At 37.7% G+C, this 16,783-nt stretch overlaps 1 protein-coding gene across 3 annotated transcripts in view; it reads right to left on the bottom strand.

Annotated features, from left to right (window-relative positions):
• LOC102490674 (uncharacterized) overlaps positions 1-16,783 on the bottom strand; it is a 321,768-nt gene that overhangs the window by 14,312 nt on the left and 290,673 nt on the right. Inside the window, exon 7 of one of the 3 annotated variants that reach the window (XR_335912.2) lies at positions 4,728-5,919. The exons of the other annotated variants lie outside the window; for them this stretch is intronic. The gene's annotated coding sequence lies outside the window, so the exon portion shown is untranslated. Of the gene's footprint in view, positions 1-4,727; positions 5,920-16,783 lie in introns of those variants that run through there. 3 annotated transcript variants of the gene reach the window in all.

Consider the following 16,783-nt stretch of genomic DNA (forward strand, 5'->3'; position numbering starts at 1 on the left):
TTTTTTTTTTTTTTTTAAGTTTATTTACTTCTTCAATGAGCAATAGAGGGAGGGATGGAGAGAGAGAGAGAGAGAGATAACACCATCAACACCATCTATCCCCACCACACACACTTTCAGCCAGCCCTGGATCATTAGTGTATGTGTCTAGGGTATTCAAGCAAGTCTCTGGATATGAATGTGGAACTTTTCCAAGTGAATCGGCCTTGCAGAACATCACATTTTAGCACTGTGCCACCATCCTATCCCCCACTACGTCTATCACTGTTGTGAGAACTTCCAAGTTTAGACCTGTGGGAGTACAGGTCAACTAGGAACCTGGTAGAAAGCTTTGAAGATTTCAAACCACTGGGATGGATTTGGGTTGACCACACATTAGCTATAACATTGTGGATGACTGATTAACTTCGTTACATCTTAGTTTCCTTATCTGTGAAATGGGGAAAACTACACTTGTCGGAAGGTATAATTATGAAAGAATAAGGAGCATAGTTTCTTAGAGTTTTGCATACATTTCAGGAGCCCTTAAGATTGGTTCAAAGGACCAGCAGATGGCATAATGGTTATGTCACTGGACTCTCACATAGGTGACTGTGGTTCAAGTCCCAGACCTGGTGACTTGAAACTCACACCAGGTGTGTATGCTTGTGTGCCAAAAATACCAAGAGGAGAATGGAAGAGGAGGGGTTGTGGTGTAGCCATGGCCCCCAAGGGATGATTTCTCTCTTTCTGTCTCTCTCTTTCTCTGGTGAGTGCATGTGCCCTATAACAAAAGATCTCTTCCAAAAAAAGATTGATTCAGAAGCCAAGATAACTCTCTGGAGCCCCTGATAGGGAACAATAAGGCACCATTAAACTTTAAAGAGGTAACAGCACATCACAGTGAGAATTTATCCTCACAGATAGAAACAATTTTGGGGAGACCAGTGAAAATACTGTGCTGTGCTTCAGATGACAAAGAATAACCACCACAGAATTCCCAACATTTCAGGCAGTTATTCTAACCATAATATAGGATTAATTAACACCTATTTTATAACTAATGCATACTCACGGTCTTGCTGTGAAGATGTCCATGTTGCTATGTCCAGAAAATTAAAGTGGTGTTGGCATTTTAAGCAAGTCATAACCTAAATGGCTAAAGGCATTTAATAAGTGTCTTTGTGTATGTTTTTATTTGAGTAAATGACCTATAGTCAGATCCTCTCATCCTTAGAAAGTCAACGAGAATTCAGTAGCAATAACCCTAGTTTATATCCTTCAGAACTGTCTCCATGTTTTCCCCTTGGTGTTCAGTATAAGAAGAATCTGACCCAGTTCTACTCCATATTCTACCCCAGAAGAATCAAGTCAGTTTGTTAAAAAGAGGAAAAGCACAGAGAAATAAATCTATTATATACAATAATTGTTCTTAGAATAATAAATATCAACAAAAATTGAACCACCTCTCTTCACAATATTAGCAATGATACAAGTAAAGATCCATTCAACAAGCCTCAGAAACCCCATTGGGGATACACCATGGAGTACCTTGCAAGATCCAGATGCAGAATGGTTGAAACTTAGGCCAACTTTTAGCTTAAGAAGTTTTTATTGGTTACTTCCTATTACCAGATACCATGAGGGATTGAGCTAAACATTTCATAAATTAAAATATATAACACTTTATGCCATTGTATTAGACTCTGGTTAATCTGTAGATTTCATTGTCTTTTTCTATTCTAAGCAATTGGAAGCAGTTACTGTGTTTAGAAATATTCTTATTCTCAATGTAAGACAGATTGGGTAGTATGAAAGGATATTTTATTACTATTATTATTGCCAATGGAAGAAAGATAAGTATAGAGTTAAAAAAATCTATTTTCATGCTGAAGAAACAGGAAATAGTAAGGTGTGAACAAGTCTAGAGTGGTGGGTGCTAAATAAAGTGATCTTGACGTATTATTGTACTTTCTGTAGGACTGTATAAGTGAAGTAAGTTGGAGATCTTAATGCACTTTCTTGGGAAAAATTGTCTTCTCTCAGTTTAGGGTAGCCAATGGGAAATAGAGAGCATCATTAACACTTCAGAAGTTGAAAGAGAGAAGGAAGAACAAAAAGAAAAGGTTCATCATAGACAATTTTATTGCCATTATGCATAACATTGCTATTTTAGGTGGATCTTTTAATTTCTGTGTTTTTTAAAATTTCTCTTAATTAAATATGGCAAGTACTATCTAGAAAGAAAAAAATACATTTATAAGCAAATTTTCTCATCCAATAATATCTATTCTTCACTGTATGTTTTTTCTTATAAGTTGACATCTGCAGTTTATTATTATTAGGTTAAAATATGATATAAGTTCTTTTTCTGGATAATATGAATCAGCTTAGCACAATGTATTTCTTTTTGGTATAAATCAAGAGAAACAGTTGAGTTTATGAAAATAATTATAAAACACAATTTATGTTGATTAAAATTGAATCTTCAGTTTTTCTTATGACATTGTAAGTCCTTTATTTTTAAAAAAATTTCTGCTCCTTAATACATTAAGCCAAAAATCATTAGTATGAATCTTGCCTTATGAAATGCCAGGACTAGCTTCCCATACTGGAGTCTTACACTGACAATAGCTTCTGGAGAATAATAATATCTTCAACTGTTCATGTTAACTGACCAGTTAACAAGTCCCCAAATCAGAGTGATTACTGAGTGAGTCCACTTCACAAAATTATTATTGCATATTGTTTGGAAGATTAGCTGTAAGAACCTAAGTGTATCATTTTCTCAAATGCTTGTTCCTTATAATCTTCTATTTATTCTTTCCAGTAACCTTATGACACAGGCCTCTGTGAACATGCCCATTTAAAAAAGGAAGCAGAATAAGGGGGGAGGGAGGGGTGTACATAAAGGGCTATGTTAGAGGTTACATGTTGCCAATGTCATGTTCTGATCAGAGCAAGTGCTTTTCAGTGATTTGTCTCGTTCAGTGGTCAATTACAACCCAGCACGGATGATCAGATCAATAGTGCTCCTTAAATTGCTGAGAAATCTGAGGCCAGGTTGGCAGGAACAACATCTTTTCCTCCTCATTTCAGTCAAAGCAGTCAGCCCCAGGCCTCCTCCAAGGTGACAAAATTGGCACAGCTGTGGTGTCAAATATTTCAATTGTCTTTCCAGCAAGGAAAATCATCCTTGGAACCTCAGAATCACAAACTTTTATAATAGTTTAAAAAGGATATAATTCAGAGGTTCTTAACCTTATCTTGGGTCATGAACTCCTCTAAGAAATCTGACACAAGCTATGTATGTCATTTCTTTCCCAAAAAACTTATACAGGAAACTTCTGGAATTGAAGCCCTTTCATGAAACTCTCCCTTGCCTTTTTATTGTCATTTAAATTTTTCTTTTACTATACAGTAATTGTGTATATTTGGGGTAAAGGAATACAGACCAAAGAAGGTGAACTTACATGCTAAAGTTTACATACCTCCCAGCCTGATTTTCTTTTACTTATTCATTGATGCCTCTCGAATGGCTAGAATAACCTCATGTCTTCCTCTTCTGTTCCAGGAAACCTTATTCTGGTTCTCTATAGTTCAGATTAATTCATCCTTTAAGCAATATGTGTTAAGTCTTTTTATGTGTCAGGTACTGTGCTAGTTCCTATCTTCCTCTACAATGGCCTCCCAAACCACTGCAGAATCAAAATGGCTGGCAAATTGATTTTGCCTGTTAGTAAAATTCCAGAAAATATTGTTTCTCTGCTTCTCTCTGTGGAAGGTAATAGACCTTTAACAAGAGTTCTAACTCTATTCAGAACCTTTAATGTTCCTTTTTAAGAACTAAATTCTCTTCCAGGTATTAAAGGCTCATTCATACACACTAAACTATGTCCAGTCTCATTTTTCCAGACTTCTGGACTCAAAATAACTTTGCTCAAAACAGACCATCATTAAAAAAAATAAATAAATTTTAAAAAAAGGTACTATCATTCATTCAAGTGATTCCCACCCAGAAATTACTGTAGTTCTATCCTTGCTTCAAACCCTTCGCTCCTGAATCCTATCCCAATTACTTAATTTCTCTTCCTCACTTTTCATCTGTAAGTCCTATAGCTCATATGGCTACGTCCACTTGGGGACTAGTGGTTGATGGTCCTCTTATCTCTTCATGCGTATGTGACTTAGCACCACTAAGCATGTCTCTGGTTCATTATATATTCTTTCCCTTTGCTGAATTAGATCATATCAAGACTAATAAAAATGACCTCCCTTTAAAGGAGTCCCAAATTATTTATATTTTCAGTAATCGACTATTAACGGAAAGCCCAGTCTATCCATCCTGGGGTCTGTCTTGAATGTGAATCCCTTGGCCAAAAATACTTCTTTCATTTTAATTTTCTTCCAGAGTCCAGAAAACCTTGGAAGGCTGCCTTATGGGGTGAGGGAATGAAAAACCAGACCAAACTAACCAGACGTGGGATCCTCCTATAAATGAACATTCCATAAGCCTCAACACAGAGCATCTTCCATTTCACTGGTCGGCCCCAAATGCCTCCTGGTTATAATTAAGTACTTCAAAGTCTTCCAAACACCGTTTTAGAAATGACTGCCCCAAATACAAAATGATGTCCAATCAGATGTAAATCATCACCCAGCAGGGAGGGAGAGGAGGTCATCAGCTCTTGGACTAATCAGAAAGTCTAGTCCCTTGATGAGGATTTTTATTTTCTCATTTGTCATTCTAGCCACTGAATTCTCAAGTGGCCAATTTGCTCCCTATTGGTAATCAGCTAGTTATTTTTATTCTTGTTCCTCTCCCTGGGACTGTCAGACTGTTTGCAGCAGTTCATCAGCCATTTGGGTCTAGCCCTTCTGTGGTGCAGTGTGGGGGAGGGAAGCTATTATCCTGGAAACAGAAAGTAGGAGACTATTTCACCATTTATGTTCAGTTTTTAAACAATGATTTCTCCGATGAGGTCAATCGAGTAATGACACAACTGGGTAAGAGTGAAACAATGAGACCTGCAGGGGTGCATGCATTGTGCAATGGAAATTATTCTATCTCCGGCTGTGAAGTTTGTTACTCTGAAATGACTTGTTCTTAGATTGTCTTTACAACCTCCCAAGGAGCATCATCTTACATTCATTCCTTAAGTTTGCAGGAAGCTGCCTTTATGAAAATTATAAATGCAGAAAGGAGAGTTTTAATATGTATAATACATTGGTGGTTATTCTAAGCAACTTAATCCTGCCAACGAGGAGGAAGGTGGTCTTTGAAGGTTGTTTTGTCTGAAACAGGAAAATTAAATGTTGTTCTTCCATTTGTTCTCGCCAGCCCTTCTCGATTACAACATCTCCCTTTAGTTTGCCTTTTGTCCTCCCCTCCTCCTTGCAGCAGTTGCTGTCTCTGTCTCCAGAGAAGTCATTTCCAAACACGGTTTCAAGGATTCCATTTTTCTGCGTGTACGTCAGGTGCCATGGAAAGGTTGCCTCTGCCGGTCATTGCCAATGAGTCTCTGATATCAATGCATTTTCTAATTACTGAGTGTTTAAGTTGTTCTCCTCTCAGGTTTCCCTCAGTTCTAAAGAACCTCATTTCAAACCCTCAAGGCTTACTGTGCTCACTGTAACCAAAGGTTCACATTTCCAAAGTCTATGTGCAGCCTTAAAAAAGATGTTACTGTGACACACATTGGCATTTTCTTGGCACTTCTTTTGCTCATAGCAAATTCTTTATTCTTTGGAGGGAAGCTGAGAGGTGAATAGCCCTTCCAGCTATTTCCTTAGAGACTCTGTGATTTCGGGCAGCAACACGATCTGAATCTTGAAATGTTTATCTTCTTCTACCATTTTTCATGTCTTGAACCCTTTCTTGTATCCTTTATACTTGATGTAAACATCCACATATGTAACTTCACTTTTAGGTGTGTCTGTCTATAAAGAGAATAGAAAGAGACAGAGCAAGCACGTTTACACACCCCATATCAAGTGTTCTTGCTTTTCATCTGCTAATTCCCTCCACGCACGGCTGTTTTCACAGTGGGTGATATCACCCAACAGCTGTCTTGGACTGGAGACTAAAATGCTTGTAGAATTTCAGTCTTTGGTCTTACTTCCTTAAATCTCTTCCAAAATACCAAAACAATAAAAGAATAGTTGGCCTGCTTCAGTGAGAAAATCTTCTTGTAACTTGAAATAAATTGTTTTACAACTTATTCTCCTAATGTTTTGTTCTAATTGTCTCTAATTCTAAATTTGCTTTCAAGAATCATTAAGTAGGATCATATGAACATGAGAACTTTTATTTGGTATTTGGTAGAACAGAACCATGTATTTAAAAATCTGTTTTTCATTTCCAATTTGTGTGTGAGTAGAAAATGGGTGGCAATAAGTGATATGTTACCTGCCTAGTGTACTCAGGGTGACCTAAACAAGAACCTAAATATCTTGCATAGTACAATTTGTTGGTCAGTGTCTGTGTTAGCTGAACAATATGAGAATGAACCTCTGTGCCTCATTCTATGTAATTAACTTGGTTATTTATTGAGGTCCCCTGATCTACTCTTACAAAAACAGTAGGATTGCCCATTGTCAATAAGAATTGCTTCATCACTACAATATTTTAAAAATTTTATTTATCTTACTCTTTAATTTGTCCAGAGACAGGCAGAGAGATGGGATGGGGGAGGGGAAGATGAGGAAGGGTGAGAGGGAGAGCAAAAAAGCAAGCCACCAAGTCTGACACTTGAACCACGGTCAGCCATTTGGGAGTCCGGTGCCTTACCCACACTACTTGCCAGCCCCATCATCACTAAAATCTTGATTTCTGAGATTCTTCTATCTCTTGTTGAATCAAAATTTCAGGTTTACATACATTTAATATGTACCTTTATAAGGTACAGAATGATCTTTGTAAAAGAAGCATATAGATGCATCAAATCAAGGATATATACATACTTGTCTTTTTCCACATCAAATGTTACATTGTGTTGTGCACATTTGATAATAATTCTAGTCATTTTTTTTGAAAAGATGTATTAAATTGACCTTATATTTTACTCTGCAGTAGAGCACTAGTTCATAGCCTCTTTCGCATATTTATATGTATTCTTGTCTTTCTTAACTATTTCTCAGGACCCCTTCCCAAAACAAAACAAAAATTTCTGATACCTATCATTATTCTCTATTTCTCCTTTTGAATCTTTGGTTCCCACCATAGAGTTGGATATATGTTAAGTGGGAACATAAAGTGTTTATCTTTCATATTCTGGCTTATTCGACTAACAGTAATATGTCTTCTAGATTCATCTATTTGTGTCAAGTGACAGGATTTCGTTGTTCTTTGTGACTGAGTACTGTTCCATTGGGTGTATGCCTCATATTTTCCCTGTTCATTTATCAGTTCTTAGGCACTTAGGTTAGTTCAGTGACTTAGCTTCTGTGGATAATGCTGCATCAAACATGGATGTGCAAATGCCTCTCTTTCCAGGTGTGTGATTGCCTTTCCTTTGGGTTTATACTCAGTAGTGACATTGCTAAATCATATGGTGGTTCAAACTTTAGGTTTCTGAGGAACCCCTATACTGTTTTCCATAGTGGCTGACTAATTTAAATTACTACCAGCAATGCATGAGGATTTTTTTCTCCCCAACCTTGTCAGCAATTGTTATTCTTTTTTCCCCCTTTTAATCATAGCCATTCTGATGTGTTACATGATATCTCACTGTGGTTTTGAGTTGCATTTCCTTATGGTAAAAGTTGTTGAACATTTTTTTCATATGCTTTTTGCCGTTCAAGTCTTCCTTTGAGAGTTTTCTGTTCAGTTCTGTTGCCTATATTTCTAGTGGATTGTGAGGTTTTTGGCTTTGGTTTTTTTTTTTTTTCCATTTTTCTTTTGTTCTTTTTTTTTGAGGGGGGGGCAGGTGAGCTGTTTGAGTTTCTTATATGTTCTGGCTGTCAATTCCTTACATGAGTATTGTTTTCAAATATTTTTCTCCTGTTCTGTGGGTTGTCTATTGTTTCCTTTGCTGTACAGAAGCTTCTAAAGCTGAATGTAGTTAATTTTTTCTATTTTTGGTGTTATTGGCCTTTCTTTTATTAGAGAAATATTTGCCTACTCAAATATCCTAAAGTGTCTCTCCAGTGTTTTAGGTCTTTAATCCATTTGAGTTTATATTTGTAAATGGTCAGAAAAGAGGAGCTAGTTGCATTTTTTTTTTTCATTTTCAGTACTTGTATACAAAGTATATCATATAGAATGTATTCTTTTTGTCTGGCTTCTTCCATGCAGTATAATTATTTTCTGATTTATCTATGTTGTTGTATATTTCAATTACTTATTCTTTTTTTGTAAAGTTGCATTCCATTATATAGATATTAGATTTTATTTCTAAAATTTTAGCTGATTTTATTTATCAACTTTCCTTGAAAATTATTTGGGTTTTTGTTGTTGTTTTGAGGCTAAAGAGTGGCACAGTGATAGTAACACAACTGAATCCACTGGCAAAACTCCACGTACATATCTTGGAGCTTCTTTGTATAAGCCAGGTTTACATGACAATGATCCAGAATGACTGAGATGGGTGGACTGTGGTGTGAATGTCCTGTTCGGGTGCTTGTTTCTCCCATCCTTCCTGTCTCCTCTGATAATATTATCAGTGCTGAGTGTGGATGAAGGCATAATCTATCAAAATCTGCACAATCCTTGGCAGTTTTGGGAGTTTTGTAGAGTTGTTCTCACTACCAAGTCTGACTGCCATAGCTCGGGAAAATGGTAGTCATTCCTTTTAACTTAGAATAAACTTGAGAAGACGTTTAAGGGACCAGTGGTGCCTCGCTGGCTCCCCAGGGGCAGCCCTTTAGCAGTTGCCACAGTCAGAGCACCACCCTGTGGCAGGGTGCATTGAGCTGCCTTGCAGCTCTCGGCTCTCTAATTCCTTCTTTCTTTCTTTCTTTCTTTCTCTCTCTCTCTCTCTCTCTCTCTCTCTCTCTCTCTCTCTCTCTCTCTCTCTCTCTCTCTCTCTCTCTCTCTCTCTCTCTCTCTCTCTCTCTCTCTCTCTCTCTCTCTCTCTCTCTCTCTCTCTCTCTCTCTCTCTCTCTCTCTCTCTCTCTCTCTCTCTCTCTCTCTCTCTCTCTCTCTCTCTCTCTCTCTCTCTCTCTCTCTCTCTCTCTCTCTCTCTCTCTCTCTCTCTCTCTCTCTCTCTCTCCTTCCTTCCTTCCTTCCTTCTTTCTTTTTATTGTTGTCCCAAGTCTATTGAAAATATTACAGTACATTAGAAAGATTCACCATTGTATCCTTTTTTTTCCTTCTCACTGTTATGGCCTTTTCACATTTCCCAGCTTGATCTACTCTGAATACTCTGGAATGATGTAAAGCAGATAGGAATGTATGTGTGCATATTTATTGCACACTTGCACATCAAATCGATGTACATAGTTTAACGTGGTCCTTTCATGAAGCTAGAACTCAGAGGATTGCATTCCCCTCCCCCTTTGACCTATCTGAGTAACTCCAGTGCTTTCTTAGGGAAATGACAGGGCAAAGCTATTTTTCTGTTGGCTTTGGGCTGTATTTGTGCACTAAATCTTTATTCTAAAAAAGAAATGAAAACTTTCTTTGCAAAAAAATTTTAAAAAGAAAAAAATAAGAAAAAGAAAGATTCAAACAGCTCTATATGGTGCTTTGAAATTCATTCCAACTGTAGACTGAGTGACCTGCAGGTTGAACAGACTGCTAAAATCTAAAAGCTTCAACATTTTCTTAGTGTCAGGATCTACTTAAATGGGCTCCTGATCCAGGGCTGAGACCTCAGGAACATAATTATCTCTCCTTTCTCTCTCCTCCTCCTGCAGCTTGATCGAGATGCCTCTCACAGAGCTTCTCTGAATGCACTTCAACAGATGTGTGACACAGCCTGCTCTCAGTTCTATCTCATTGTCATGGTAGAAATATTTTACTTCTTTGGTTAGATTCATTCTTAAATATATTATTTTTATGCAGCTATTGTAAATGGAACTGTTTCTGAATTTCTCTCTTGTTGCAAAGTTTCTTACTGGGAATGATGGTGATCTTGCACATGTGTTTGTTCACGTGGAAGCCATTGCCCAGACATGTGTAATACTTCTCAATGATGATCCAGGCAACTTTCTTCATAGTTTTGGTGTGATGCCATGTCAGTGGATCCTTGGTAAAAGCACATTTTTTTCTTTTTCTAAAAGAGAGGTTTTTGCTATAGGTTGTGTGCGCTAACCAGAGAGACAGAGACAGAAGGCAAGAAATCACTCCCTAAGTGGCTTGGTTACAATCCCTTTTCTTCCATTCTCCTATCAACACACATGTACACGCGCCCAGAGTGAGTTTTAAGCCACTGAGTTCAGGACTCAAACTATAGTCAGCCATGTGGGAGTCCAGCAATGTAACATTACACCATCTGCTCCTTTCTCTAGTTGCATTTTTATCCAGTTTTTCAAAAAATACTCGTTAAAAAGACTGTCTTTTCTCCACTGGATTGTCTTGTGCCCTTTGTCAAAAATCAGTTGGCTGAATATTTTTGTGTTTACTTCTGGATTCTCTGTTGCCTTGATTTTTGTGTCTGTTTTTGTGTCACTACCGTGCTGTTTTGGCTATTATGGCTTTGTAGTATATTTTAAAGTCAAATAGTCTTCAACTTTACTCTTTTTGTATAGTATTGCCTTGGTAATACTTGCCTTTTGTGATGCCAGACAAATATTACGATTTTTTTCTATTTCTATGAAGACTATCACTAGAATTGTGATAGAAATTGCATTGAATTTACACATCAGTTTGGGTAATACTGGCATTTTTAACTATGTTGAGTCTTCCAATTAATGAACAAGGGATGTCTTTCTGTGTGTATATGTGTGTGTGTGTGTGTGTGTGTGTGTGTGTGTATGTGTGTGTATGTTTTTCAGTTTCTTATTCAGTTCTATATTATTGTCATAGTAGAAATATTTTACTTCTTTGGTTAGATTCATTCTTAAATATATCGTTTTTGTGCAGCTATTGTAAATGGAACTATTTCTGAATTTCTTCCTCATTTTGCTCATTGATAGGGTGCCAAAATTCTATACATTTTTGCAAGTTGAATTTATATCCTGCAATTTTGCTGTATCTGTTTATCATTTCCAAGAGACTTTGGTGTATCCTTTAGGTTTGTCTATATCATGTCATCCACAAATATGGACACTTCCATTTCTTCCTATCCAATTTGGATACCTATATTTAAATCTCTTGTCTAACTGTATTGGCTAGGACTTCTGGTACTGTATTGAATAGCAGCAGACAAGTGGACATCCTTCTATTTTTTTTTTTGGAGAGGTTTTTGCTATAGGGCATATGTGCTTGCCAGCCAGACAGAGAGAGACAGAAAGCAAGAAATCACCCCCCGGGGGGGGTGGCCGCCCTGCAATCCCTTCTCCTCCATTCTCTTCTCGGGATCTTGGGCACGCACGAACATGCACCTGGCGTGAGTTTTAAGCCACCGGGTCCAGGACGCGAACCGCAGTCGACTACATGGGAGTCCAGCGACATAGCCATTACACTAACTGCTGGTCCCCATCCATTCATTTTTGAGGAGAAAACATGTCAACTTTTCCTCATTTAGTATGTGAGCTGTGTGTTTGTTGTTTTGTTGTTGTTGTGTTAAGAAATGTACTTTGCCTACTGATTTTTTTGAGTCCTAATTATGAAGGGATGTTCAACTTTGCCAAATGGTTTTTCTTCCTCAACTGATAGGATAGCGGATTTTGTCTTTTCTTCCGTTAAAGTGATATATTACATTTATTGTAGTGCATATGTTGAACCATCCTTGCATCCCTAAGATACATTCTACTTGGTCATGTTGTATAATCTTCTTTTTATTATTATTATTTTTATTATTTATACATTCATTTGTTATACATCATTTAGTTTGGAAAGAGATTTTACCCACCAGCAGGTGAGTTGAGAATGCTAACATGATATCACCAATGGGTAACAAACCATATCTGTGACCCACAAATGTCTTACTTCTTCATTTTTCCCAAATTTCCCTTCCTGCACTCTTCCCTCTCCCACTCTCCTTCCACTTTGTCTCCAGCATCCATAACACTTTCCAATTTTTTTATGTCCTCCAGTCTTCCAGTCTCTACTGTATAATCTTCTTAATATTTAGTTGGATTCAGTTTGTTAGTATTTTGTTGAGGACTTATGCATCTATATCCATAAGGGGTATTGGTCTGTAGATTGCATATGTGTGTGTGTGTCTATTTGGATTTTTGCATCAAAATGATAGTGGCCTCATAGAATGAGTTTCAAATGATTCCTTCAATATGGACCTTTTGGAATAGTTTGCGAAGCATTGGTGTTAATTATTTTTAAAGGGATCTGTAGAATTTAGCAATGAAGCCTTCTAGGCCTGGATTTTAGTTTGTTTGGAGACTTGCTGATTCAGTGCCATTATTCATTATTGGATTATTCAGACTCCATAGCTTTCTGATTCAATGCAGATATACTACCTATGTTCATATCTTCTAGGTTGTCCAGTTTGTTAGCCTATATTTGCTCATGATATTCCCTAATGATTTTTGTATTTCTAGGCTGTTTGTTTTACTGTCCTCTTCTCATTTTGTACTTTATTCATCTGGTCTTCCCATTTATTTTCTTAAACTAGTTAATAGTTTGTCAATTTTGTTTATCCTGTTGAAGAACAAAGTTTGGTTTTGTTGATTTTTTTTATTACTATTTTGCTCTCTATTTCACTTATTTCCACTCTGATCTTTACTATTTCTTTCTTCAGTTAGTTTCCTGGTTAGCTTATTCTTGTTTTTCCAGCTCCTTGAGATGCACTGTTATGTTGTCATCCTTCTATTTTTTCTTATGAGCACTACTGCTATAAACTCCTCTCTTAGTACTGACTTTACTGTAGGATCTGGAGTTTCGTATTTTTGTTATTGCTTCAAGAAATTTTTAAATTTCATTCTTAATTTCTTCAGTAGATTAAAAATATTTTAGAAGAAAGTCATTTAGTTCTCTTTTATTTGAGTATTTTCAAGAGTTTTACTGTTATTGATTTCAAGTTTAATTCCTTATGGTCAGAGAAGATGCTAGAGATGAATTGTATTCTTTCACATTTTTTTAATGTGGTCAATTTTAGAATTGTTTCATGTACCAGTGGAAAAAAGAGAGAGAGAGAGAAAGAAAGAGAGAGAGAGAGAGAGAGGATTTTGCTATAGGGTGCATGCGCCCACCAGAAAGAGAGACAGAGAGACAGAAAGCAAGAAATCACCCCCCAGAGGGATGGCCATGCCGTAATCCCTTCTCCTTTCTCCTCTCGGGATCTTGGGCATGTACACACATGCACCCAACTTGTGTGAGTTTAAGCCACCAGGTCCGGGACTCAAACCACATTGACTACATGGGAGTCAGTGATGTAACCATTTCACCATCTGCTGGTCCCAAAAATCTGTGTATTCTTTGTTGGGTGAAATGTTCTATAAATATCAGATTTATTTGGTTTATGGTATCATTTAACTCCAGTGTCTATTTTTTGTTGAGATCTATCAAATTCTAAGAGTGAACTGTTGAAATCCTCTACAATAAATGTGCTAGAATCTACACGTGCCTTAAGGTCTAAAATTTTTTGCTTTATGTGTTTAAGTACTCTGATGTTGGGTGCGTACACATTTATATCTGTTACATCTTCTGGGTGAGTTGATCCTTTAATACTTAATAGCCTACATTGTCTCTTTCTACAGGTTTTATCTTGAAGTCTAACTTGTTTGATATAAGAATGGCACACCTGTTTTTTGTTTTTGTTTTCCACTTGCATGGAGTGACATTTTTCAACCTTTCACTCTGAGTCTCTGTGTGTCTTTACCAGTGAATTGTGTTTCTTGTAAATAGCATATAGAGAGGGCTCTTAAGTTTTTTATCCACTTAGCCAACCTATATCTTTTGATTGGAGGGCTTAATACTTATACATTCACTGATATTACTAATATGTACAAATTTACATCCGCCATTTTTTTATTTTTCTTATTGTTGTATGTTTTCTTATTTTTTCTTCTGTTATTGTTTCTTTGCTATTTTGTATATTTCCATAATGGAAGAGCTAAATAAAGTATGTATCTTTTTTTTTTTTTAAGGTTTTTGCCTTAGGTCTTGTGTGCTTGCCAGAGAGAGAGAAGGGACAGAGACAGTGAAAGAAAGAGAAAGTGAGAAATCACCCAAAGGAGGGATGGCCATGCCACAGTCCCTTCTTTTCCATTTTTCTCCTAGGATCTTGTACATACATGCACTGTGGGTGTGATTGGTGTAATTTTGAAGCCACCGTGTCTGGGACTCAAATCACAGTTGGCCATGTGAGAGTCCAGAGATGTAACCGCTACACCATCTACTGGCTCATCTCTTTTGTGTAGTTGTTCTGCTGGTGAGTTTTATAGCTTCATGTGCTTCCATGATGCTATTCATCTTCCTTTCATTTCCAGATATAGTAGTCCCTTAAGTATTTCTTGAAAAGTCAGTCTAATATTTATGAATTCCTTTAGTTTTTGTTCACCTGAACATGATTTTTTTTTCTTTAAATTCGAAAGAAAGTTCTGCTGGGTATAGTATTCTTGTTTGAAACTGTTTTCCTTTCATAATTTTGAACATGTTCTCTCATTCTCTCCTGGCCTGAGAGGTTGAGAAGTTTGCGGTTAGTCTGGAGTATCTTACAGGTAACTTCGTGCTTATTTCTAGCCATTTTTAGACTTTCTCTTTGTCTTTGACCTTTGAAGTTTTGATTATAATGTGCCTTCATGAAGATCTTATTTTGAATCTATTTAGAGTCATTTGGACTTCCCAGATTTGGATGTCTGTAACTCTCTTAGATTTGGGAAGTGTTTAGATAATATTTCATGAATAGTCGTCTTGCGTTTTTACTAATCGCTTCATCTTCTGGTATACTCATTATGCAGCTATTTGGTCATCAGATTGTGTTCCATAATTTTCTTGTGTTCTCTTCATTTTTAATGCTACTTTTTCGTTCCTTTTTGACAGTTTGGATAATTTTAAAGATTGTATATTCAAATTCAGAGATTTTTTTCCCCTGCATGGTCTAGTCTGTTATTGTTACTTCCTACAGAATTTTCAAGTTCCTTTACTGTATTCTTCATCTCCAGGATTTCTGTTTGACTTTATTTTTAAATGTCTCTCTCTATATATTGTACCTCTCTTCCATGTCATGATTTGTTTTATTTATCTCCTGAAATTGTCTGTTTTCTTTTGCATTTCCCTGAGTTCATTACAATTAATATTTTGAAGTCTGGAACCAGCCGATAGCATAATGGTTACTTTGCTGGACTCCCATATAGTTTACTGCAGTTCAAGTCCTGGTCCTGGTGACTTAAAACTCATGCCAGGCACATGTGTGTGCATGCCAAAGATCCTGAGAGGAGAATGGAGAAGAAAGGATTGAAGTATCACCATCCCACCTGAAGGGTGATTCTTACTTTCTGTCTCTCTCTGTCTCTCTGTGTGTCTCCAGTGAGCACACGTGCCCTATAGCAAAATCTCTCAAAAGAAAAAATATTCTGAATTCCATTTCCAATATTTCTTTGATTTCTTGGCAAAGTCTGGCAGGCAGAATATGCAAGGCTGACCTGTAAAGCTCAGGGATTGATGGTGGCGTTAAGCATACTTGTGCTGCAGTTGAGTAGCTGGGTTGTGAACTCCAGGATTAGAAGCTAGTCTGGGGCAATGCCTTGTCTTCTCCCCTCTAACCTGGGGGGGTGGGGGAGAGCATCCCTGATCCCTCCCTATCAGGTGCTCCTCCCCTTTCCTTTATTTGTACTTAGAAGTTTCAAGAAGAAACTTGAACTGCAAAACTGTGCTGTAGGTGGCCTCAGAGAGGGCAGGTAGCCACTCCCCACAACTTGGATCTCATGGGAGGGAGAGTATAGTACCACCAGCTAATCCTGGTAAAGTGTCCAAATTCCTCAGTCTTCATTAGGGGTAACACTCCCAAACACCTGGATGGTAGAGATACACAGAGTTCTTGGTCTCTGTTATAATGCAGGAGCTGTGAGGCTTTAGTCATTGGAGGTGTTTACCCCATTTCTCCAGATCTATGCGTTTCCTTTACTCTGTACCCTTCCCTCCACTCCCACAGGACTGTGGAGTTGCTAAGTTGTCTGGCCTAATGGTTTTCTGTGCTCCACTTGCCAGTCGACTCTAGGTGGTGTCATCTCTTGGGGCGTGGAGTAGAGAGGGGAGTGTGATGTTTTCTTTGATGTGGCCTATCTATGTGTTTCCCTGCAATGAATGTTAGTTTCCTGCCAGTTCCTTTGCTTTCGTGCATTTGGGGAGTGCTGTATCTGAGGTGGGAGTGTAGAATTCAAAGTTTCAGAAGAGAGTTTCTCTCATCTTCTCCCCCACAGAGGGGAGAACTTTGGATTCTCTCTGCATTCAGAAGATTGACTCACTTTCTGTCTCCAAGCTGAGATTGAGTACTCCAGAAGCTTCTACAGTCTTTTTCTTTTATTTTTGTCATTCTCTCCTCATTCTGCCTAAAGCATAGGCATGTATTCCATTTTTTGGCCTTCTAAGATAGATGCCATGGTGGGCCATCTAGTCAGCAATCTTTTCTTTTTTTGCTGAGAGGTTTTTGCTATAGGGCGTGTGCGCTTGCCAGAAAGACAGAGACAAAGAGACAGCGAGAAATCACCCCCCGAGGGGGTGGCCACGCCGCAATCCCTTCTCCTCCATTCTCCTCTCGGGATCTTGGGCACGCGCTCACACGCACCCGGCATGAGTTTA

Source organism: Tupaia chinensis, unplaced genomic scaffold (assembly GCF_000334495.1).
Source record: "Tupaia chinensis unplaced genomic scaffold, TupChi_1.0 Scaffold000569_1, whole genome shotgun sequence".
In the NCBI taxonomy this organism is placed as follows: Eukaryota; Metazoa; Chordata; class Mammalia; order Scandentia; family Tupaiidae; genus Tupaia; species Tupaia belangeri.